We start from the raw sequence: 21,287 nt of genomic DNA on the forward strand, positions 1-21,287 counted from the left end.
TTGTTTTTTTTTTAATTTTTTTATTGAGGTTCAAAAACATACAAAGTAAAAAGAAACAAAAAAAAAGAGAACATACTGGAAATAATGAGACTGAATACAATTTTCATACTTATAGTCTAGTTCAGTGAGGACTAGGAAATGAAATTAAATACACGTATCATAGTTATAATCTAGTACCAATAAGACTAGATCAATAGCAGCCAGAAAATATGACATACATTAATATCAGAAGCCTCATTTTCTTTTTATAGGCACACCTGTTTCGAACTAGTCGGGCCACTCTTGGACCCCTGATCATTCATAAGAGGAAGTAACAGAAGGTAAAAGATATAAGACCACTTTTGGGCCTTTATAGACCTAGGCATAAGATGATATATGCACTACAAATATAACATTTATACAAAAATCAAATATGTAAGGCTTATTTGAACCTTTTGAGTATTATTAAAACATTTAAAACATAACTAGAAAAAAAAAAATTCAATACAGAGAACTGCCACAAGATATATAAGATAGACATATCATGATCATATTAGAATAATCAACAATATTAATAGATGTAACGCTTGCCAATAAAACTATATGCCCTATAAATGACACTAAAGGACACTTTTGGATCTTGCAGAGCTTATAGAAAAAAAAGAAAAATCACAGAAGGCAATTATAATTAGGACCAGGCCACCCTTAAGGGTCTTATACTACTAAACCAGTGATAGAAATGAGAAAAGTCTGACAGAACATGAAGTTGCTATTTAAACCCCTTATGAACATTTATCTTAAATAATAACCAGTATTGTGAAAAAACAAAAATGGAATAAGCTCTGGTGCTTTGTAGTGTTATGCCTTCAAAGTAATCAAAGTATTATGGGCATAAAATTATTTTGAGAACCTTAATATCAAATATAAGCAGAAGTCTTGGCTGCAGGGCTTATTTCTAAACAAAGGTGGATTAGTTTGAGGTATTGGTACGCACTCCAAACACAATAGAAACTCAAGCATGAATGCTAATCCATCACAAACAGTACAATGTACAGGGCACATATGAGAAGCGAACAGTGCTTACATAAATACAATAGAATTGGTGAAATAAGAAGGATATAAGTGTAATGCACACTTTCAACTGAACAACAAATCACTGAACATATACAATAACAGTACCGCTCAATTTAGGCATTGGTCTCAAAATCAATTTTGATCTTAAAACTTCAGGCTGCCAGATCTCCTTAGAAAGCTCCTGTTAGCAAGACGGCTTCGTAATGAGTCTCAGTAAGTGAGTAGTTTATAGCAAGCTTTAGTGGCAATTAAAAAGGACTGTCTTACCCCACACCGACTCTCCATGATTTGAGTCCCATGTAAGCACCATACAGCCGCAACCGGCCGTCCGCGGCTCCACTAATACTCATCAGGGGAGCTGGATGGAATAATCGAATTCCGTTTTGTGGGGCATTATAGTTGTGGAGTGTCACCTCACTGGCAGCTAGTAGAATTTCCAAGCTGTAGAACACTCGTCCCATAGAGATTGCAGAGGGTTTTAGTGTGGTTCCTGCGTCGGATCGCCCAGCTTCTCTAAAATAGGGCTCTATCAGTGAGGGCGATATATGAAATCGTATGGAGCATTCGGTGAACCCCTCCGTAGCTACCTTCCAGGCGGATAGGCATTGTTCAGGGCCCCTGCCTCCCTATTTTATTATGTTAGATTGACCTGTTAGGGTGACTTGCGGATCGCCATCCAGTGACTTTTCAATAGTAGGAGTGAAGTGGTCTGTGGCCTGTACCTCGGGATCAACCGCAACCCACGAGGTCGGGGTATTCCATATTACCTCCATGCTCTTGGTGTCTTGTCCGGGTTGTTCTATGCGTGTCAGCATATCTAGGGAAATTTCCGGGTGGCCAAGATGTAATATCTCCTCAGATTTGGTGCTCCTTATTAAGCAGTCAAATTCTCGTATTGTTGCCTTTTCAAACTCTGTAAATAGGATATGTAGCACACAGGCAATATCTTCCATTGTGAATAATAAGGAAAGTTATATAAAGTAGCCCTTGAAGTAGAGTAGTATATAGGGTAAATTCCAACCTTCAGCACAGCCGGCTGGTAATATCTGACGGTATCAGAACTATGGAGGGGTAAATGAGGTTCCAGGTCGTCAACAGGCCTCCGCTGCGTACCTGATAGATTCTGGTCTGCTGGGCAAGAATCAAACAGCAAAAAATTACTTTAAACTGTTCCACAAGCACAACTTATCGTGGTAAAGATGAAATTAAGCTTGTTATGTGACTTGTAGGAGTAAAAAACTGCGATTTTAAATACTCCTCTGTGGAGCCCTGATCAAAAGCAGCCAGCTGGGTCGGAGGTCAGACACGCCCCCCTAGATTAGGTTTTTTTTATTTTGGGATGTTTTTTTTTTTTAATGGGGGTATTGGAATAAGAATAATTTTTATTATTTTGGATAATTTTGTTTGTTATTTTTTGTAATGGTAGTTTTTTTATTTTTTGTAATTGTAGTTTTAATTTTTTAGTAATCTTAGGTTTTTTTATTTTTAGTAATGTTAGGTTTTATTAGTGTAAGCTTAGGTTTTATTTTTATTTCACAGGTAAGTTTGTATTTATTTTAACTAGTTAATAATTGTAACTTTTTTTAGGTCTATTTTAATTATGTTAAAGTTAGGGGGTGTTTGGTTTATGGGTTAATATAGTTTAATTTAGGTTGTTGCGATTTGGGGGCTGCAGTTTAGGGGTTAATAGGTTTAGTTAGTGTTTGGCCTTGTGGGTGTATGGCGGTTTAGGGGTTAATAGGTTTATTTAGTGTTTTAGTTAGTGTTGGCGAAGTGGGTGTATGGCGGTTTAGGGGTTAATAGGTTTAGTTAGTGTCTGCAATTTCGGGAAACTGCGGATTAGGGGTTAATAGGTTTAGGTAGTGTTGGTGATGTTTGGGAATGGTGGTTTAGGGGTTAATAGTTTTTTTTAGTGTCGGCGATGTGGGGGGCGGAGGTTTAGGGGTTAATAGGTTTAGGCAGTGTTGGCGATGTGGGGGGATGGTGGTTTAGGGGATAATAGCTTTATTTAGTGTCGGCGATGTGGGGGGTGGTGGCGGCGGTTTTAAATAATTTTGTTTTGACAATTGGTTTTGGTTAGTATCGCGATGTCGGGTAACTGTGGTTTAGGGGATAATAAGTTTATTTAGTGTCGGCGATGTGGGGGGCGGCGGTTTAGGGGTTAATAGGTTTAGGTAGTGTTGGTGATGTGGGGGGATGGTGGTTTAGGGGATAATAGCTTTATTTAGTGTCAGCGATGTGGGTGGTGGCGGCGGCGGTTTTAAATAATTTTGTTTCAACAATTGGCTTCATATTAGTTATGTTAAGTTAAATCATTTTTTCGGATCCTTTTTTTTTTTTATCTATTCTTTATTCATATGCATTATTCTATTCTAAACTTCAGAATAGAATAATGTATATGAATAAAGAATGAATCCGAAAAAAAAAAAAAACGAACGGATCCGAAGAAATGATTTAACTTAACATAACTAATTTGTCAAAACACATTTTTTGTTTAAACTAACATAACTAATTTGCAGAAAACAAAATTATTTAACTAATGAAAACTAAACTAAATTTTTAGCGTTGCACATGTCTATTTATTGGAGTTTACCACTGTTAATGGTGACCATTTAAGAGAAACTGGTGAAGTGAAGCCATATTTCCATCTGCTGTGGAGAATAGTCACCTCACCGGTGGTTGCCAAACAAGCTGTCCTATTAATCACCTTTGGTCAATTTGAGCAGTGGAAGCCCATTTATAGTATTGGAGACATTATTTAGAATTCACATTCTAACTTAATGAGGGCTAACACATCAATCAGCCTTGCCAGAATTCAAGAAAAGCTCAACCAGGGATCCTATGCAAATTTTGGCCTCTTCTGGAACTGTATCATTGGCTTTGATCAGTAGTGTGGCCTGCCATCTTCCTGCTGTACTTTACCTTGGGTCTTGACAATCAAACTCAACTGATGGCCCACAGCTAACTTGTTCTGAACCCTGAGAAAGAAAGTGGGGAAGTCTTGCCTGAGTCCAAGTTACCAATGCTGAGCAAATGGCCTATAGTGGATTATGCATTTTTCTTCTCAGGCTGTCTACTGCTCCATGTATGCTTGCACCATACATTGCAGAAATAAATTAGGTGGTTATCCTACTTGGCCCTAACATATGGAGGAGATTCCTGAGTGAAGAACCGATGTTGCCATAGTTAAATTGGGGCTGTATATATTGGTGTGCTATACTTTTGGCAGATGGTCATAGAGAGGACAGCTTTACCCTGGACATGTTGTCATTTGAACTGTGGACTCCTGTTTAAAAATGGATCAAAATTTTTATTTTTCGGGTCTTTAACATACCTCAGGCTAAGCAGCTAACACTAATGTAACAATTTAGCAATGCAGAAGATAAAAAAGACATTGTGAAACATAAATACTTTATTAAAATATTCAGAGAATAAAAACAATCACATGGCACATGAATACATCAGTATCCTAAACGGTTTAAAAATATTTTTAAACTGGTTACCATATTGCTATGTTTATGTGCCCTGTGATCAATTTTATTATTTCCATATTTCAATAAAGCATCTACAATTTAGAACTTTTTTTATCTCCATCAAGAAACTGATCCTGCAGTGCCACTGGGTTATTAACAACGCTAAAATATCTCAGAGCTGGATCCTAGCTCTAGAGTCTGTGAGTACTACAAATATTATTTTTCTTTAAATATAACCATTTGAGGACTGCATTCAAACTCTCCTGCTTCAGATATTCATTGCTGCTGTGTTTTGTTATTTCACTATTTATTTTGTACCTTATTGTTTTTTAAATCACACATTAACCTTGTTTTGTGATTACTATTTTAATTTTTATAAAAGCTGTATAAGAGGTATACACAGTATTCTGTGCGTACCCTCTCTTATAGTTTACAAACACAACTACTTAGGGATTTAATAGTGTTAATTGTTAATGAGGATTCATTTTTAATTACAGAAGCCACTAGTAGCTCTCTAGAAATGTGTGGAGTATGGTTATAGTAGGCAGGCCATCCCCAGCATATCTGTGGAATCTGCTGGTAATATAAAGCATTTCCCTACTCTTTAATGGAGATAAAGGTTTTATCACCAGTTTCAAACCTTTACCACTCATATTTGGAATGAAAGGATATTAAAAAAAGGAAATCATTAAAATGTCAAAAGCATATGTGCACATTTCATTTTGACTATTATGTTGCTTGAAATAAATGTCACAAAATAATGTTCTAATACATTATTTACTAATTAATCTATATTTAATTTATTATGGAAAATATACTTATTTTTAAATGTGTATTATATAAAACAAACAGTATACGTAATGAAATAAAAAAAATAAGTTCAACACTCATGAGTGTAGAAAATGCTTTTCTTTCATTAATACATGTTTAACATATGTTCTTGTGATTGTTTAGTAATGCATGACTTTATAATAATGCTGAGATCAATCGGTAGCTCTCCGGTATCTTAAAACATCACTTTTAATTCCACTTAAGTTAAAAATATATATCCAGGAAGGATCAAAAGTGCAGGTGAAGCGGCAATAACTGGCTTACGCGTTTCGGCCCTCAGGCTGTAACCATAGCCCTATGGTTACATACAATGCACACCTTTAAAAAAGATTAAAACAATTATAATTGGCTAATACAAAGTCCACTCCTATCTACCTGTTTACCTACAGCAAAAACATAACCCTTTAGTGAAACCACACATAGGTATATTGTGCAAGTGTATAAACAAAAAATATATAAACATACATAATAATCATTATTTGGAACCTCACTAAATGACCCAAGAAAAATAAGTATTTATTATACGTTTCTAAGCATTTAGATAATCCTCTACCTATCTGTATACATGCAAGCTTTTCTATATGCATGCTACCAATTTGCAAAGTGTCAAATATAAGCAACATCCTAAATTTATCTAATCAATCATAGTTTACATCAGATTTGCATTTTATAATAATAGTGCTTAGTAATTCAAAAAATTAAGGAAATATGTATGTAAATCCTATATTAAAGAATGTCACTGGGCAATGTAGTAGTATATAGTAATACTAATCGTGGCTTATTATATTGCAACAACTATCAAAACAAAATCATTTAAATAGACTGTATATAATATTGCTAACTCCAATGTAGCTCAATAAAAACAGTCTTGCAATATTACATCCATATTGGAGACAAACATTTTGGTATTACTAATTTCTCACAACTATCTATAAAATAATGCTTGCATCTAAGTAATGAGCCTTTTGTGCTCTTAATGAGTGTTCAATTACACATTGTTTGCAAGCAATAGTTTTTATACCATATATGGTGATAAATAATGGGGAATTCAATGACTAAATCATTACATCTCAACAACTGTTTACTGCCATACATGGTGGATATGACCTTTCTAACCATATATAGTATTAAACAATTGATAAGAGTTAAAGGGACAGTCAAGTATAAATTAAACTTTCATTATTCAGATAGGACTTTTAATTTTAATTGACTTTCCAATTTAATTTTATCATCACATTTTCTTTTTTCTCTTGGTATTCTTAGTTTAAACTAAACATCGGTAGGCTCATATGCTAATTTCTAAGCCTTTGAGGGCTGCCTCTTATCACATGCATTTTAAATCTCTTTTCAACACAAAGAGACAGAAAGTACACGTGGGCCATATAGATAACACTGTGTTCAGGCACAGAAAGTTATTTAAGATCTAGCACAATACAATGCTAAATTTAAGACAATAGATAATAAACAGTCACAGTCATGTGATCAGGGGGTTGGAAGAAGGTTCCTAGATATAAGGTAATCACAAAGGTAAAAAGTATATTAATATAACTGTGTTGGTTATGCAAAACTGGGGAATGAGTAATAAAGGGATTATCTATCTTTTAAAACAATAACAATTCTATGGTTGACTGTCCCTTTAAAGATACAGTTATTGTATCAACCATTGTTTAAAACCATATGTGGTAATAAACAGATTCTTCAATATATATCTTTTTAAACAATTGTTAAAATGTAATGACTAAATTATAATTACAAACTGTATTTACAACCATATATGGGAGATTTTTATAAACAATCTATTTAATGGAAGCATCGTTAAGAGCAAATACGTATATTTATTTTTATACAAACCTTTTTGTTAATTCATAACTTACCAGGCAATCACAACATTTATTTATTATAAAAGGCAGAAAAATATTAGGTCTATAATTGTTTAAAAGGTATGTGTAACATACAGTATATAAAGAAAGTTAAATAAAAGATATGTAAAAAAAAAAACCCAGCAACAACAACACAGGAATTGTGAAATATTTTTATTAAGACATATAGATGAAGACTATCACAACATCAAAGTACTGTCAACTTCTTTAATTAAGACATTTAAATAAGATGACAACATAAGTTTCATGTCAAATCTTTTTTCAGAACACATTTAAATAAGGAAGCTGGTGACACCAGATTCATGTCAAATGCTTATTTCAGATTTTTTTTAAATGAATACCTGAGATATGAATATTATTAAATAGACAATATGTTGAATATTTTTAAAAGGTTATGTTACATTAATTATTAACATGTTAACATAGTTGCAAATAATTTATCCTGACAATGTAGTAAGGCAGGTAAAATTATATTTATGTGAATAAATATAGCAAGTGCTAATGCACAAATTATACCATGGTATACAAATATTATTTCCTCATAGGAGAAACTTACACAAACATTAGCAAAGTTTAACTCAGTTCAATGGCATACTATTCTTCCATTACAGTAATGTAATTGTATTACAAATCCATATTGCATGGAACACATGGAATTCTAAAGTACAATGTCTCTTTAATAATGAGGGTAAGTCAATTGTACTTGGTCCGAGAGGGCAAGTGTCTGCGTTAAAAAATAAATATATATATATATATATATATATATAACATCACACCACCAACCCATATACAATTATGGTAGTACATATATTACTTAATGAATGTAGCCAAGATTCGGAGGAGCTCTAGCACCACTAGTGAGCAAACACGTGACCACCACCAACATTAAATAACATGTTAAACCACCACTATTTTATATCAAATTGTAAAAAGACAAATATTTAATAAACACCAGGCTAAAGTTGCATGGGACCATTGCACTGACAGAACATATGCCAATTTGCTTTGCAAGACCAACCACCAATCCCCCATAGCCTGAGTTTAAACAAAAATACTCCATAAGAACAAGTGTTTGTGTTACAGTATGACATAACACAGTCCATAAGCCATACCTGGAGGTTGTTTTTTGAGCACTAAGAATAACAGTCCATGATTGAATCCCACATATGGCATAACACAGTACATAATCCATACAACGATGTTGATCTTTGAGCAATTAAAGACAGAGTCCAAAATGGGATCCCACATATGGCATTACACAGTCCATAAGCCATACAAGGATTTTGATCTTTGAGCAATAAGTAAAAGTCCATGATAAAATGACATAACAAAGTCCCATACAAAGATGTTGCTTTTTAAACTATTAAAGACACAGTCCATGATAGAAACACACATATGGCATTAAACACTGTCCATATGCCATAAAAGGAGTTACATCTTCAGCAATAAAAAACACAGTCCATGATGGTTATTTGAATGGATTTTACAGTGTTACACATCAATAAAAACTTTTGGAGAGCACAACAACACTACATTTTTTGGCGCCGTTAAATATACAACCTTGTAAAAATGTATGTTGTAGAAAACAATAGATATTATTGAATAGTTATGCAATATCTAAGACTTTCATAGGAGGAGATGGAGAATGGATGAGCGCCTTTATGTCTGCCTTTACATTGTACACCCAAGAAACCCTCTTCCTATCGCCATAGCTACCTCACCACCTCCTAACCCTAATATCCCCACTAGAAACTAAATCTGGACTAACACTCCCTTGCCCCCATATACCCCCCTCTACTCCTCTCTCCACCCCTCCCTCTAATGCTATTACTCCTGCTATCTACAGCTAAACACAAAACTCTCTTAAAAATAAAAAAAACTGTGACAATTACCTAAACCCTAAATTTAAGCTACCCTTAAAAAAACAATTAAAACAACCTCTACTATCTAGCAACACAAAACCAATATAAAAAGTGCAATGGAGAAAGAAATGCACAAACACACATGGATAGATAGTTATTAAGCAAAAGAAAAAAAAGACTCAACACAAAACACTTAGGGGAAAAAAGTTTTTAAAAGAAAGAAGGAAAAAAAAGAGATGTTTTTCATACACCACAGGAGTTATAGTAGGGTGCGTTAAGTATATATTAGATATAAAAGATATAAAAAAATATATAAATAATTATTAATAATTATTAAACAGCTAGATTACGAGTTTTGCGTTATGACTCAAATAGCATCGTTATGCTTCATAACGATGCTTTTTCCCTAACGCCGCTATTACAAGTCTTGTTAGAATAGGTGTATCGCACACCTTTTTGGCCGTCACGCAACGTCAGTATCGGACTTTAAGAAAAGTCCATAGCGCCGGTATTACGAGTTTTGCGGTGAGGCCAAAAAGTGAGCAGTACACTCTAAAATGACAAGATCCATACCACCATCTAAAGTCAGTAGTTATGAGTTTTATGTTACAAAGCTGTAGTATAAAACTCATAACTAAACTATCACAAAGTACACTAACACCCATAAACTACCTATTAACCCCTAAACCGAGGCCCTCCCGCATCGCAAACAATAAAATAAAATCATTAACCCCCAATCTGCCACTCCGGACATCGCCGACACTTAAAAATGTATTAACCTCTATTCCGCCGCTCCCCGACATCGTCGCCACTATAATAAAATTTTTAACCCCTAAACTGCTGCCCTCCCGCATCGCAAATACTATTTAAATATTATTAACCCCTAATCTGCCGTCCGCCCACACCGCCGCTATAATAAACCTATTAACCACTAAACCGCAAGCCCCCACAACTAAATATACTAAATAAAACTATTAACCCCTAAACCTCTGGCCTCCCACATCACTACATAAATATATTAACCCCTAAACCTAACCCTAACCCTATGCATAACCCTAACACCCCCTAACTTAAATATAATTAAAATAAATCTAAATTAAACTTACAATTATTACCTAAATAATTCCTATTTAAAGCTAAATACAAACTAACCTGTAAAAAAACCTAAGCTAGCTACAATATGACAAATAGTTACATTGTAGCTATCTTAGACTTTATTTATGTTTTTATTTGGGGGGTTTGGTTGTGTGGGTGGCGGGTTTTACTGTTCGGGGGTTGTTTGTATTTTTATTTACAGGTAAAAGAGCTGATTTCTTTGGGGTAATGCCCCGCAAAAGGCCCTTTTAAGGGCCATTGGCAGTTTAGTGTAGGCTAGGGTTTTTTTTATTTTGGGGGCTTTTTTAATTTAATAGGGCTATTAGATTAGGAGTAATTCGTTTTTATTTTTGATAATTTCGTTTTTTATTTTGTGTTATTTAGTGGTTTATTTTTTGTTGTAATTTAGATAATTCTATTTTGTAATGTTAGGTTTTAGTGTAAGGCAGGTTAGGTTTTATTTTACAGGTAACTTTGCATTTATTTTAACTAGGTAGTTAGTAAATAGTAAATAACTATTTACTAGCTAGTCTACCTAGTTAAAATAAATACAAACTTACCTGTGAAATAAAAATAAAACCTAAGATAGCTACAATATAACTATTAGTAATATTGTAGCTAGCTTAGGTTTTATTTTATAGGAAGTTTGTATTTATTTTAACTAGGAATTATTTAGGTAATAATTGTAAGGTCTATTTAGATTTATTTTAATTATATTTAAGTTAGGGGTTGTTAGGGTTATGCTTAGGGTTATGTTAGGGTTAGGGTTATGCTTAGGGTTACGTTAGGGTTAGGGTAAGTTTTAGGGGTTAGTGATGTTGTATGCCAGAGGTTTAGGGCTTAATAACTTTAGTATAGTTGCGGCGACATTGGGGACGGCAGATTAGGGGTTAATAAGTGTATTTAGGTGGCGGCGATGTTAGGGGCAGCAGATTAGGGGTTAATAACTGTATGTAGGTGGCGGCGATATCGGGAGCGGCAGATTTGGGGTTAATAGTTTTATTTAGGTGGCGGCGATGTTAAGGGCAGCAGAATAGGGGTTAATAACATTATGTAGGTTTCGGCGATTTTGGGGGCGGAAAATTAGGGGTGTCTAGACATGGTTTTTATGTTAGGGTGTTAGGTTTAAACATATCTTTTTCTTTCCCCATAGACATCAATGGGGCTGCGTTACGGAGCTTTTCTTTCCCCAATCGCAGGTGTTAGGATTTATTTTAGCTGGCTCTCCCCATTGATGTCTATGGGGAAATAGTGCACGAGCACGGCAAAGCAGCGCTTGTATTTGGGTGAAGCATGGAGCTCAGGCCACCATATCGCCCGCGCAAGCCTGCTTTTTGCAAACCTGTAGTAGCAGCGCTATAGGGGAGTGAAATAACGCAGAAAATGTTGCGGTCGTTAATTTCCCTATAGCGCTCAAAACTCGTAATCTGGCTGTGTGTTATTAAAAAATATCAATATTTTTTTATTATAAATTTTAAGAACCTCAAAATATATTATTTTTAAATATTAATAATATTTATTAATATGTTATATCAAAGAAAATGCACCCTAATATAACGTCGGGTATAGCGCACATGCAAATGCCTATATTCTTCATGAGCACTATACCTGACTGAAGTTATATTAAGGTGCTTTATTCGGTTTAAAAATATGTAAAATGATTTATTAACAGATCATAATATACATGTGTATATATAGTACATATATATATATATATATATATATATATATATATATATATATATATAGATAGATAGATAGATAGATAGATACACAGATAGTGTAGCTTTGTATATGTATGTATGTATCCACATACATACATACATACACACACAGACATACAGTATATATAAATATATATATATACACACATATATATATATATGCATGCATACACATGCTGTATATATAAAGTTTATATATATATAAAGTTTATATATAAAGCTTGTCATATACCATATATCTTTGAACCCTTATAACTTTTTAATTTTAATATTTATATGAATATGTTTTATTATATTGTGTATTTATGAGAGTAATAATTAAGTAACAGGTAGTAGATGTGCGTTCGTCTTTTAACGCTGAAAAAAATGGTAATTTCAGCGTTAAAACAGCAAGGCAGCCATTACAAGTCTTGTCGGTATAGCTGTACCGCAGCCTTTTAGCCTGTAACACAACGTCAGTCCCGCACTCGTAAAAATAATGTTTTTTAATGGGACTTCCATAGCGCAGCCATTATGAGTTTTGCGGTAAAGGCTAAAAAGCTTGCGTTACACCCTATAACGACAAGATCCGTTTCACAATCTGAGAGCAGTAGTTATGAGTTTTAAGCAACAAAAATGTTACATAAAACTCATAACTAAAGTGTCACAAAGAACACTAAAACACCCATAAACTACCTATTAACCCCTAAACCGAGGCCCTCCCGCATTGCAAATACTATATTAAAGTTATTAACCCCTAATCTGCCGCTCCCGACATCACTGCCACTTATACAAATGATTAACCCCTATTCCGCCGCTCCCCTACATCGTCACCACTATAATAAAGTTATTAGCCCCTAAACAGCCGCCCTCCCGCATCGCAAACACTATTTAAATATTGTTAACCCCTAATCTGCCGTCCACCCACATCGCCCCACTATACTAAAGTTTTTAACCCCTACACCGCCACCACTATAAAAAACCTATTAACCCCTAAACCGCAAGCCCCCCACAACGAAATATACTTAATTAAACTATTAAAATCTACACCAAAAGCCCCCCACATCGCAATAAACTAATTTAAACTAGTAACCCCTAAACCTAACGCCCCCCCAACTTTATATTAAAATTACAATTTCCCTATCTTAAATTAAATTAAATTAAAACTTACCTTTCAAATTAAAAAAAACTAAGTTTAAACTAACAATTAAACTACTATAACTATTAAACTAAAATTAAACTAACTACCAATTAAATAAACTATATTACACCTTAAAAAAATCCTAACACTACTATAAATATTACAAAATATCTAATTACAAAAAATAAAAAATACTAAATTACAAAATCTAACAAACACTAAATTACAAAAAATAACAAGTGAAGTGATCAAAAATAATTAGCAATGGAAGAATAACATCCCATTAGGCCAGTATCAAAGAATCAAATGTAACTGTACTAATACAGAGGATTTAAAAAAAGAAGCCAAGATTTTAACCAATACATTTTTTTGAGAAAGGTTACAATCCCAATCTTTTAAAGGAGACCCTTAATAAGGTAGATAACATTAATAGAATAGATCTAATTAGTAATAAGTCCAAACTTATTCCTCAAAACACAGATCCAATAGATAATCCTCCTAAATTTGTTACTAAATATAGTAATCAACATTACAAGATTAGGAATATATTAACTAAACATTGGCAAGTTTTGAAACTTGATCCTGTATTGGGAAAAGTATTAGGCAATAAACCTGATGTTATATTTAGGAGAAATAGGGATATTAAGAATTTTATTTCTCCTACTAAGCTTCGTCAACCTTCAAATTTGGGTCAGCTAACCAATTGGTGTGGGGCAACCGTAGGTTTATTTCCATGCAAACAAAAGGAATGTATTATGTGCCATCGCATTGCACATAATAATAAAAAAAATTCTAATTTTGATGGTAGTAAAATTTATAAATGTAAGAGCAGGTGTTCTTGTCACACTACCTATGTTGTATACCAACTATCCTGCAAGTATGGCAACATTTATATTGGTCAAACTAAACGTAAGATCAAATATAGACTTAGGGAACATATTAGAAATATTGAAGAAGGATTTGATAACCATAGTGTATCCCATCATTTCAAATTGTTCCACAATCAAAATCCGAATGATCTTGCTATATCCATTGTAGAATGGGTTGCTCCCAACAAATGGGATACTAATAGGTTATTGAAGTTAAGACAAAGAGAAACTTTTTGGATCAAGACTTTAGATTGTCTTGATCCTAAGGGGCTTAATATTTATCTTGATATTTTAGCATTTTTTTTATTTTATAAATTTAGTGTTTATTAATTTTATTACATTGTATTCATTTTTTCTGGCTGACTACATAAGTTGAACCCAGTGATGTATTTATTGTCCAGTGGTAGTAGTGGTATATTTTATTTCAGTGTATATATGTATAGGATTTACCTAATTAGTGAATATAGTGACTTATATTGTATATTCATTATATATATTTATTATATTTTTAATTACTGAATGTATTATAATAAACTATTTTTACATGTTTCCTCATTTCTTTAACTGTATCATTTTATATTCGTATCCATGTTTTATTATTGAGCAATATCGTTAGGGGTAATAATATTAATTAATATTTATTTTCATTCTATTTATACACTTATTTTAATAGGTTTTTTTGTATTAAATATTGTCATGTTTGTAATTTTGGTTGTATGTTGATGCTTACAATCGGTGCTTGGATCCGTTATAATCATCTAATCTTTAACATTTATCATATAGCAATTTTTAGGGGTCAATCACTCTCTGTAATCATGTCAATACCTTCTCTTTTATCCAGACCTTTATTCCGCTAACAGCATTGTTATTGGTCAAATGGGGAGGCTTTTTTTGGGAATCACCCTTTATTAGAGATCAAGCACTGATTGTATAGCAGTTCTTGAGAAAGTCGTGTAGATCGGGCCAAAACACGTAGAACATGCTGTTCATTTCCTTTTAGCCCTGTGAGGCTTCTGTAGGTCCTCTTGTGCTTCGTGCACGGTTTGTGGTTCCCTATTGGATAAGAGCCAAGGGTGTGTGGGTTATTCCTCAACATGCTTAGCCGGGTTTGTTAAATTTTTTGGTGTGCAGCGTTATCAATAATCAGGGACAGGACGCTATTATACAAGCATTTGATCCACATCGATCAAGCCTGGCATGAATTGATCGATTTTAAAGAGGAATACATACCTTGATGTGCCTGTATTTTATGTCCATCTTGTGAGTATATATATAGTGTGTGTTGCTATAAATAAAATTTGGCTCTGTGTCCTGCGCTTCTCTCCTCCTTCTATACCTTTTCAGATGTTTTGGGTCATCCAGATCTACCCGTACAAGAGGAGCAGCAGCACATTCTGGAGTTTCAACCATCAGCTATCTTGAACTTTCATTATCACTTTTTAAGTATTGTTTATATTATTTGTATCTATACCCTTGATATTTTGTGTTGCTCTTAATGCTTAGGAACATTTAGGATAGTTTTAGATTGATATTTGTTTTGGTGTATTTATATACATTTACGTATTTTAATCATATTTTGTTCTATTACACTTGTTCAATTGGACAGTGGTTACACTTTCACTATTCACATATATGTTTACAGCTCAATTAGTGCTACTTTTGTGTCTTTATTGGCAATATATATTCTTATCCACTTACAGTTGCTGAAGTCCCGCTTGAAGGATCTTCATCCTGGCGGCTCCATCTTCATCCAGGAGGCACCATCTTCATCCAGGCGGCATCTTCTATTTTCACCCAGTTGGTGTCTTCTATCTTCATCCCGGCGGCGCGGAGCGGGTCCATCCTGAAGACATCCGGCGTGGAGCATCCTCTTCATACGGTTGCTGCCGTATACTAAATCTTTAATGCAAGGTACGCGATTCTAAATGGCATCCCTTGCATTCCTATTGGCTGATTTGATTTTGGAAATTCAGATCAGCCAATAGGATGAGAGCTACTGAAATCCTATTGGCTGTTCAAGTCAGACAATAGGATTAGAGCTCTCTTCCTATTAGCTGATTTGAATTTAATCAAATCAGCCAATAGGAATGCAAGGGACGCCATTTTGAAACGGCTCTCTTGCATTGAAGATTCAGTGTATGGCGGCGACCATATGAAGAGGATGCTCCGTGCCGGATGTCTTCAGGATGGACCTGCTCCGCTCCGCCGGGATGAAGATAGAAGACACCGCCGGGATGAAGATAGAAGATGCCGCTGGGATGAAGATAGAAGATGCCGCCTGGATGAAGATGGAGCCGCCGGGATGAAGATCTTTCAACTGAGTCTTCAGCAACTATAAGTGGATCCTTGGGGGTTAGTGTAAGGATTTTTTAAACTTTTTTGTGTGTTTTTTTTTTTTTAGTTTAGGGTTTGGGCTTTTTTTAAAAGAGGTAAATGCCCTTTTCAGGGCAATGCAAAAGAGCTAAATGCCCTTTTAAGGGCAATGTCCATACAAATGCCCTTTTCAGGGCAATCGGTAGATTAGTTTTTTTTTATATAGTTTTTTTTATTTTGTGGGTTTGGAGGGGTGGGTCTTTGTATTTTTTTTTTCAGGTAAAAGAGCTGTTTAGCTTAGGGCAATGCCCTACAAAAGGCCCTTTTAAGGGCTTTTGGTAGTTTATTAAACATTAGGTTTTTTTTATTTTGGGGTGTTTTTTAAAAAAAATGGGTATTAGAATAGGAATAATTGTTATTATTTTGGATAATTCGTTCATTATTTTGTGTAATGGTTTTTTTTCGTTTTGGGTGGGTTTTTCTTTTTAGAATACACTTTTTTTTATTTTTAATGGGCAGCAAAAGAGCTGAATGCCCTTTTAAGGGCAATGCCCATACAAATGCCCTTTTCAGGGCAATGGGTAGATTAGGTTTTACTTTATTTTTATTTTGTGGGTTTGGGGGTGGGAGTTTGTATACTGTTAGGGGGTGTTTGATTTTATTTTTTAGCAAAAGAGCTGTTAACTTTAGGGCAATGCCCTACAAAAGGCCCTTTTTATTGTCTTGGATAATTTCGTTTGTTATTTTTTGTAATGGTATTATTTTTCATTTTTTTTATTTAGTGTTTTTTATTTTTTGTAATGTTAGGTTTTAGTGTAAGGCAACTTAGGTTTTATTTCACAGGTAAGTTTGTATTTATTTAACTAGGTAGTTATTAAATAGTTAATAAAATAAAAATAAAATAAATACAAACTTACCTGTGAAATAAAAATAAAACCTAAGCTAGCTACAATATAACTATTAGTTATATTGTAGCTAGCTTAGGTTTTATTTCACAGGTAAGTATGCATCTAGTTTTAAATAGGTATTATTTAGTTAATAATTGTAACTTTAATTTAGCTCTATTTTAATTATGTTAAAGTTAGGGGGTGTTAGGGATAGGGTTTACGTTATGGTTACATTAGGGTTAGGTTTAGGGGTTAATATAGTTTAATTTCGGTTGCTGCGATGTGGGGGGCTGGTGGTTTAGGGGTTAATAGATTTATTTAGTGGTAGTGATGTGGGAGGCCAGAGGTTTAGGGGTTAATAGCTTTATTTAGTGGCAGCGATGTCGGGGAGTGGCGGAATAGGGGTTAATAGATTTATTATAGTGTGGGCGATGTTGGGGTGCAAGGGAATAGGGGTTAATAACTTTAGTATAGTGAGGTGATATCGGGGGAGGCAGATTAGGGGTTAATAGATTTATTTAGGTGGCGGCGATATCAGGGGCGTCAGATTAGGGGTTAATTACATTATGTAGGTGTCGGCGATGTCGGGGGCAGCAGATTAGGGGTGTTTAGACTTGGGGTTTATGTTAGGGTGTTAGGTTTAAACAAAGCTTTTTTTTTCCCCATAGACAAAAAACGCAGGTGTTAGTTTTTTTTCTGACCCGCTCTCCCCATTGATGTCTATGGGGAAAGTATGCACAAGCACGTCAAAACAGCGCTTGTATTTTGTGCGGTATGGAGCCTAAAACCACCATATCGCACGCACAAGCCAGCTGTTTCAAAACTTGTAATGGCTGCGCTATAGGGGTTTAAATAACGCAAATTTTGTTGCGTTCGTTAAATTCCCTATGGTGTGCATAACATGTGATCTACCTGTAAGTCATTTAAATGCTTTTATGTTGTGTTTTGAGCGCCTTTTCTTTTTAGCCTTATACTTTACTTTAGGTCTTGGGCCACGCAAATTTTTCAAGGGATATTTTGACTTTTGCTTGCGCAGTATTTCTAACTTTACACTTATATGAGCGATATTAATAACGCGTGCAGTATCCATTGAAAGTATAGGTTGCGCGCGAGCGAAGGCGGCTGCACCAACCCGTCTTGTGTGAAGGGCATTTAATCATGAACTTGTAATATCAAGTTGTGCGCTTATAATAGCGTGGTCAAGCAATACTGCTTATCGTGCCTGTGCTATCATTAGAGCTCCACTTGCAATCTAGCCCTTAATGTTTCAAGAATTTAATTTTATGAAAGGTAGATAGTACTGATAGCAGAATTTGATGGAGGTCATTGTCTTTCATATTTCACACAGAGTATTTATATAATTGTGTTAACTATAGCTTTGTTTTATTTGTTTTGTTGTTAATGTTTCTGGTGTTTGTATTAAGCACTTGATTGAACAATAAAAATAATTTTAAAAATAACTTATAGATTCAGTCAGTAGCTGATCACATCATATATGAGGTTAAAGGGACAGTTTACTCAAAACATTTCTCCCCTTTAATTTGTTCCCAATGATCCACTTTACCTGCTGGAGTGTATTAAATTGTTTACAAGTAGCTCCTTTACCCTTATATCAGCATTTGAAATAGGTGATTTAGCATGTGGTATCCCCACCTATTCTGAAAGTTTGTGGCTGCAGGTCCAAGCTATAGATAAGCTTTGTAAACACAGCCAGCAGAAGAAATTACATCCCCAGTGGGATATAGCAGAGATAAGGTAATAAAATGTTGATTTTCCATTGTTCTCTCCAAGTACTGGTGATTGTTTTATGGACAGATATAAGATAAAGAAGCAGGTATATGTATACAATGTGATACAGTAATGAGATCTGATTATACCTACAAGCTCAACCCATTTTATTAAGTTGTGGCTTCAAAACACAAAATCAGAGCTTTAATATACACAAATAAACCTTAAAAAGCTAATTTTCATATATTTTTTACACTGCAGTTGGTAATAAAAGCAATTGTAAACACATTAAGGGAAAAACTATTTTACAGTATACTGTCCCTTTAAGCTCTCTTGAAAGATTATTCCAAATTTATGGATGATGTGATCGGAGCCATGCCAGAAAGCCATCACAAGTTGCTTATGAAATAATTCAAATGATCCTAGGCTGAACTGCATCTATTGGTGAGTGAACTGACTTCTTGAAAAGAAACAAGGAAGATTTAATTGTCTACCATACCAAACGTCTTAACCTGAGGGGAAGGTCCAGAAGAAATAACAAGACCTAGAAAAGTACCTTAATGACCTCTTCAAGGATATTTTTGGCCAAATCATGGGATCTAAAAAGATTTGATAGAGCCCAAAGGGCTGTCTGCCCAAAAAAATGTTGCCTCGGAAAATACTTTAAAAGTGACTGGCTCAATTTGATCACTTAGTAGCAGTGTTTGTTTTCCACTTCAACACACAGGTAATTCATCAGTAAATCGGTACAGTAAAAACTTCTCTATAATTCTGGCCAATTGGAATATTATATACAGATTAGCATTGTGTAGAATATTTCAACAACAGAATTACACAATAATAGGTTCTGCATCAAATTAATTACAAGTAACTTGTTACTAATCAAGTTTACATGGATACGGATCATTAAACTGAAACGTATTTACTAGCTCAGGTTATGAAGAACTTTATGTCACAGTGTTTGTTTGCGGAAGCACTAGGCTGTTTGGCAAAACGCCAACAAAAAGCTACAAACATTTAGGTGAGATTTTAAATCTCTTTGCTATGGTATTTCATTTAGAATAGAAAGATGCATCTTAGTTCCTTTATATGCTATGTTTGTACTACTATTCCCTATACAAAAAAACTGTTGATAAGATTTCATTACATGCGAAAATAACAGAGTATTACAGAGTATTATGGTACATCGTTCCTGAAAAAAACAAAACAAATTATAATTAAAAGATAAGCCATTACGGGTTTCTTTACTATAGCAGTTTTTAATTAATACTGGAGGAAAGTCCCAGCAAATTGATAAGATAATTAAATACATCACAGACAAAAGTTAAAAAGCATAAAATGTAATTTAATTCAGAAATAAGATATGGTAAACCACAAAATGCCATGTATTACACATAAAAGTTTAAAAAAAATGTAGGGCTAGATTACAAGTGAAGTGCTAATTTAACACATGCCAGCAAACAGGCACATTTACCTATTTGTGGGCATGCAATAAATAACCAGCCATTACAAATGGCTGATTATTGCTACCGCAAGCTCGCGGTAGTAATTAGCGCTTATGAAATTAGGCAGAGATCAGATCTCTGATTAATTTTATAAATATAAAAAGAAAAGAAGAACAAAGAACTAGCTCACATGTAATATGTGATATTTTATCTACAAACTTATGAATAAAATGTTATAAATGAGGTGCATTCTGGAAACAATTTATACAAAAGGAGTATTTGAAGAGAAGTGGATGGACCAAAATAAGGTACATCCAAAAGACCAGATATAAAGCACACTTTCTATCTATAATAAGTTACAGAGACAGGTAGGGTTATATGCAAAAAGAGTAAATTTTATGTAATCATAAATATATAAAAAAACAACATACATATGTACAAAAGTATGACTATACACATGAAGACAAACAAGACAAACATACACAACACATGGGCCCCTCACAAAAAGAGAGCGTTGCTAGCCGGCTAGATGAAAGCACTAGCAAGGAAAAACACCATCCAGGCCACTGTTAAACAAGCTGCCAACTCCACCGGTCTCAAGTGTCAGGTATACTACCTCTCCTTCAGCTAGTCAGTATTGTCAAAAAAGCTCACTCACTGGTGCTTTATCTTTAACTTGGATGTTGTCAGTTGCACTGTGTAATTACAACTGGATAAACAAAAGCTGTGTCTGCAAAACAACAAAAAGTGATTATTTTTAAGGGGTGGGGGTGATTCTTTTCAATACCCACTATGTATATATATATATATATATATATATATATATATATATATATATATGTATATATATATACACAGTATATATCAAACAAACTGAAAGATAATCAGCGCTAAAAAATAGAAAAGATAATAAAAATAAAATAGATGATTACTAAGTTTAAAAATAAATGAATAATTATAATAAACATTCAAAAATTCGTAAAAGTTGGTAAAAAACTCAGAAATTG

The sequence above is a fragment of the Bombina bombina genome, chromosome 5 (assembly GCF_027579735.1).
Source record: "Bombina bombina isolate aBomBom1 chromosome 5, aBomBom1.pri, whole genome shotgun sequence".
NCBI classification, from domain to species: domain Eukaryota; kingdom Metazoa; phylum Chordata; class Amphibia; order Anura; family Bombinatoridae; genus Bombina; species Bombina bombina.